This window comes from Balaenoptera musculus, chromosome 5 (assembly GCF_009873245.2).
Source record: "Balaenoptera musculus isolate JJ_BM4_2016_0621 chromosome 5, mBalMus1.pri.v3, whole genome shotgun sequence".
Taxonomy (NCBI): domain Eukaryota; kingdom Metazoa; phylum Chordata; class Mammalia; order Artiodactyla; family Balaenopteridae; genus Balaenoptera; species Balaenoptera musculus.
This window is the reverse complement of record NC_045789.1, coordinates 130,894,517-130,900,900: the sequence shown is the minus strand read 5'-3', so window position 1 is coordinate 130,900,900 and position 6,384 is coordinate 130,894,517. Positions and strand designations below refer to the sequence as shown.

Sequence of the window (6,384 nt, the reverse complement as noted above, 5' to 3'; positions counted from 1 at the left end):
TATAACTTATGAGAAGTTATAATGATTAGAAAGCTAAATTTAGAAACTATGCAAAGATAGTCTGATCTTTACTATTCAACTCTCTAGCTGACCGCTGTTATGTTGACCTTGTGTGCAGAGAAAGGACACTCAACCAAGGAGGGGGAAGAATGATATAAGTCATGAGTTAAGTGATTACTATAGTATTTTAGATTTTTCCCACCATCAGATAAAATTTATTTCACATAATAGGTAAGTTTACTGAATATCTTGTTTCAATTTTTAGGAATACCAACATCTTTTGCTAAAATAGTAATATACAAATCTGTTGTTTTTAATTTAGTAAGAACTTTTCATGCTAACAGACTCACAAAATCATTTGTCAACATTGAGAAGGATTGTAAGATTAAGGCCCTAGAAACCGTGAATAGGTGTTCTTAATGGAACACTCACCCCAAAACTTTTAAAAGGATTTGAATGTAAGCACCTTAAGCCAAAACATCTACTTCCTTCTTTTATGATTTTGTTGTTGTTGTTATCCCAAATTCTGTACCTGGGACATAGCATGCACTCAATAAATGTTTACTGAACTGAGCTCTGCAAAGTACCAATATTACATTAATTTTACTTCGTACAGTTTATTATTATAGATACAGAAATTATATATGTTGTACCATATTATTGTTAGATAAATTCATTGAAATGAAGCAAACATGTTGTTATTTCTAATTTACTAAGTCAAGCCATGTAGAGTTAAAGAATTTGGGCATGGTTACATGGAAACAACAGTACAGTCAAGACTAGAACCAGGGAAGGAGACGAATCTCAAGGAAGCCGGCTTCGGCCCTGCGGCTGCTGCCGTCATCACCGTGGAGAAATTGTTGGAGCTGGCAGCCTAGGAATGAATCTCCTCTCAGCCTCTAAGCTCACCTGGTCAGAATCCTTGGATGCGCCTGTGGGACCCTTCCCTCTAGCCCTGTGGTTTGGAACCAGTGGCTTTGGGGCTGTAAGAGGATGGGCAAAGATTCTCAGGGGCTGCTGGATTCATCCCTGCTGGCATCAGGCACTGCCATCCGCTCAGAGGATGAGTCGCCGCTGACAGGGCAGAAGCGGGCCTCGTCACAGGCTTTGGGCACCACCCCTAAACGGAGAAGCTCCTCCAGGTTCATCAAGAGAAAGAAGTTTGACGATGAGCTGGTGGAGAGCAGCGTGGCTAAGTCCTCTACCTGGGCGAAGGGGGCCAGTGGGGTGGAACCAGGGTGCTGTTCCGGGAGTGAACCCTCCCTCCTCCAGCGAGAAGAAGAAGGTGTCCAGGGCCCCCATCATCCCTGTGCCACCCAGCGCAGCCCCAGCCCTTGGACTCACCGAGCGTGTGAAGAAGAGCAAACAGCCACTCCAGGTGACCAAGGATCTGGGCCGCTGGAAGCCTGCGGACGACCTGCTGCTCATCGATGCCGTGTTGCAGACCAATGACCTGACATCTGTCCACCTGGGCGTGAAGTTCAGCTGCCGCTTCACCCTGTGGGAAGTCCAGGAGCGCTGGTACGCCCTGCTCTACGATCCTGTCATCTCCAAGCTGGCCTGCCAGGCGATGAGACAGCTGCACCCAAAGGCCATTGCCGCCATCCAGAGCAAGGCCCTGTTTAGCCAGGCTGAAGAGCAGCTGCTGAGCCAAGTGGGATCGACCAGCCAGCCCACCTCAGAGACCTCCAGGACCTGCTGCACAGACGCCCCAATGCCTTCTACCTGGCCCGTACTGCCAAGGCTCTGCAGGCCCATTGGCAGCTCATGAAGCAGTATCACCTGTTGCAGGACCAGACAGCCGCTGCCCAAGAGGGACCAAGTGCTGAACTTCTCCGATGCAGAGGACTTGACTGACGACAGTAAGCTCAAGGACATGTGAGAGGAAGTCCTAGAACATGAGCCAACAGTGGCTGACCGGCTCCAGAAACGAGAGATTCGGCAGCTGGAACAGGAACTGCATAAGCGGCAGGTGTAGTAGATAGCATCACAGGCATGAGCTCTCCGGACTTTGACAGCCAGACCCTGGCAGCGCTGCGGGGCCGCATGGGGCGGTGCCTGAGGCGCTTGAGAAAGATCACCGTAGGCAGAGCAACCGAGGAGAGCCAGATTGACGTGGACCTGTCTCTGGAGGGTCCGGCCTGGAAGGTCTCCCGGAAGCAAGGTGTCATCAAGCTGAAAAACAATGGTGACTTCATTGTCAGTGAGGGCCGGCGGCCCATCTACATTGATGGACGGCCTGCGCTGTGTGGCTCCAAATGGCGCCTTAGCAACAACTCCGTGCTGGAGATTGCCAGCCTGCGATTCGTCTTCCTCATCAACCGGGACCTCACTGCCCTTATTCCGGCCGAGGCTGCCAAGATCACGCCACAGTGAGAAGTGGTGGCAGGACCCATGGGCTCTCTCTGGCCTCAGTTTCCCCTGCCATCCCAGACCCCTGGAGCTGGGAACTCAGGCTCCTGGGAAAACCAGAGGGGGCTGTGGGAGACTCAGCTCCTGGTCCCTTGATCTGAGCCTCTGTGGGAGGGCGGGGCTGGCCCTGGGGAAGCCCCTAGAGGCTGGGACCCTCAGGCTTCCTTGGTGCCAGAGCCCCTCCCCTTCTCTCCCTGAAGAGGACCCTACCCTTTCCCCCAGATTCCCACCTTTGCCCCGTGTCTCCAGCTGATTAGCTTCACACTTTTCCTTTATTATTTTTCTTTTGTAAATACAAAGCACTAAGTTCCAAAATAAAAAAAAACTAGAACCAGGTATGTTTACCTCTAAGGTTAAATTTCATTCAACTATTGTTATCACATTTGTGACACTGCAAATGCATAAGTAGCCTTATTTATACCCTTCAACGAAGAACCTATATAATAGAAAACATATACAAAACTTCAGAAAGGGATATAATAATTTACTTCATTTTAAACTATTATGAATGATACACTTTTAAACCCTCATGTAAAATACAATATTACTCTTCCACTTTTAAGAACACATTACTGAAGATATATTAAACAAATAGTAACATACAGATGATAATTTAATGAATATAGTAATTTGGTAAAATTGTTTGAATTTATAAAGAAATAAGACATTTTACATATGGTTGGAAATTCTTTTGCAAACTTCCCTAGCATCATTCTCCTCTCACCCAAAGGTAACATTAAAATATTCTAAAATTAGTATTTAAGATCCTGAACATATTACTTAATATGATGGCAGTCATAGATAGTAGAGTGTATTGTAATTTTTCCTTTACAGTAGCAAATACTTATTAGAATGCATTATAAAAACAAAGACACTGCATACAATTATCAAAAAATGATAAAGTGTCAAACTACTAATAGAGCATATATAAAAGTTATGGGGAAAATTTAAATGTTTTATTAAAATATATGAAAATGACCATGTATAAATGGATGGGCTATCATATTTATGAAAAGGATACATCTATATCATGATTATTAACACTTTATAATTTGTTCTACTTAAAGGGCTTCTAATAAAAATTTTAATAGGTGTTTGTGTCTGTATTTGTGGGTGTGTAAAATTCAAAAATCTTTTATAAACCTTTGACGTAAGTTCTTAAATTAACAATAATTAAAAGAAGAATTATATTGAGAAAATTGCTTTACAAAATATGTAAAAAGATATATAGTATAATATTAACACAGGGATAAAGAAAACAAAGGAACGTATTAGAAAACTGAAGGAATTGTTCCACATATATATGGAAATATGTAGGTCAAGAACAGCAGCATTAAACTGAGAAAATTCATTCCTTATAAGGAAAATAAAAGACAGATATCTTCTCACACCACAGCTAGATGTACATTCTGTGTGGATTATAGATATAAATGTGAAAGCTAAAACTCTAAAACGTGACAAAGACAACTTCTGCTCTTCAATCTGTTCTCACTTTTCATAGTAAACAGCTTAACAACAACAACAATAAAACAATAAAAGACAAAAATATGGCTCACATGTGGGCACATAATAAAGAAACATATTCAAAACTAAATTGTGTTTAGTTTTGAAATTAGAAATTAGGTGTGACCATGTAAGTACATTTTCTACAGTAGAAAGCAAACAAAGGTTATGTTCAGAAATTCTGGGATAAGACACTGAAGACATCCTGTGTGCATGTCTCTTCTCGCCTTTCGTTGGTTGGACAGAGATGATAGATGCTCTACAGGGGACGATCCCAGAATGACTGCTGTACAGCACAATGGCTGGATCTGAGTAGGCTCAAACATTATGACCAGCAGTAGTGTAGAACTCATTACTCTAGAAAAATGGTACAGATGAACCTATTTGCAGGGCAGGAATAGAGATGCAGACGTAGGGAACATGTGGACACACTGGGCAGGGGGAAGGGGGTTGGGATGAATTGGGAGATTTGAATTGACGTATGTGCACTGCCATGTGTAAAACAGATAGCTAGTGGGAACCTGCTGTATAGCGCAGGGAGCTCAGCTCGGTGCTCTGTGATGACCTAGATGGATGGGATGGGGGGTTGGGGGGAGGTCCAAGAGGCAAGGGACATATGTATACATATAGCTGATTCACTTCATTGTACAACAGTAACTAACACAACATTGTAAAGCAACTATACCCCAATTTAAAAATAAAGTATATCACTTTGTTAAGATCCACATATATCACGGTGTTTGCCTGAGGCTGAACGTTGAGATAATAAACGCATATATTCCTAATATAAATGGTTACGCAGAAATCTGGTGCCTCTTTTTAAAATAGCACCTTGGCAAGAGCTTTCTCATTCCAGTTCCTGCAACACGAAAGAAGTACAAATACGTCCAAATAAGAGGACTTAATCTATGTACCCAAACTTTTATGTGTATGTAGCTGACAAGTATGGCTGCCACAGGAGAAATTACTGTGGGAATGAGTAAGTGATGTGAGCTAAATCTACTTTTCCCCATTTACCTTCTGTACTTCCTAAATTTTTAATATGTGCATATAAACCATTCAAATATATACGTTTCAATATTTGTGTGCATTACATAAACACACACATTAAGCAAACAAAACAAAAGTTTGAATTCACACTTTGGCAAGGGAAGGTAATGAGGAATTAGTAAACTCAAACATTGATCCTTTGATATATATTTGTAAATTGATACAACTTTTATAGGGAGCTATTTAAATATTAATCTCTTTTAATTATAAATACACTTACCCTTTGACCCAGAAATATATTTCTAAACATATATTTTATTGATAAACTTGCACATATATAAAATGATTTTTTCTGTTTAAGATGATTATTTTCAGGATTATTTGAAAGTTTAAAAAATGAGAATTAATCTAATCCATCTATAAAGACATTGTTAAATAATTATGATAAAACCCAACAATGATACACTATGTACCTGTATCAAAGAATAGGTTGTTTATGTTCTAAAATAGAAATTTCTTCAAGATTACATAGTAAAAAAAAATTACATAGTAAAAAAAAAATAGTGCAGTATGGAACAATGCGTTTAATGTGCTGCTATTTGGGTAAAAATGCAAAGAATCTGTACTTGCTTGTGGATACAAACATCATTTTAAGAGGACTCAAAAGGAACTAATGGTATTATCTTCCTTCTGGGGAAAAGAAATGTGAGGCTGAAGGAAGTAGCCGCAATGCAGACTTAAACTTTTAAATGTTGCCCTATATGAATATATGACCCAATAAAACAGTAAATTAAAAAAATATATATACATTTATGGGATAGGGAAGAGATGGGAGGCAATGAAGCAAGTCTTCAAAAAGAAAATGGAAAGAGTATACTCTATGACCCAGCAATCCCTTTCAAGGTATATACCTTTGAGAAAACTAGTCACAGGTCTCTAAGGGGATATGCAGGAAGATGAATTATGAAGAATGCATACTATAGGATGCTTTTCTGCATTTAGAGAAAAATAACACTAATTATAAGCAAAATTGGTAGGTCTTAAAAACATGTTGTGGAAAAAGGAAACAGAATGGCATCTATAGCACAACGGCATTTTTATAAATTAAAAATACATGCACAAAAAGCAAAATTATGTATCTTTCAAGGATATATACTCACAAAAAATCAATGTCAAACACATTAGCATGGGTGACTAAGGTGAAAAGGAAAGTATTAGTGATATATTGCTTCTTAGCAAATAACTCCAAAGCTTAAAGACTTAAAGCAATAATGATTTTTACTTCACAGTTTCTGAGGGTCAGGAATCCAAGAATGGCTTAGTAGGGTGATTCTGGTTCAGGATTTCTCTTGTTGCAGTCAAAAGGTGGGTCAGCCCTATAGGCATCTAAAGGCTTAACTGGGACTAGAGGACCAAATTCCAGAATGGCTTGCATAGCATATGGCTGTTGGCTGGTGACCTCAATTTCTTACCACATGT

The 6,384-nt window shown here is 40.3% G+C and overlaps 1 pseudogene; it reads left to right on the top strand.

Annotated features, from left to right (window-relative positions):
• The first annotated feature begins 993 nt into the window (after positions 1 to 993).
• Positions 994 to 2,378, top strand: LOC118895964 (annotated as a pseudogene).
• Positions 2,379 to 6,384: the final 4,006 nt, after the last annotated feature.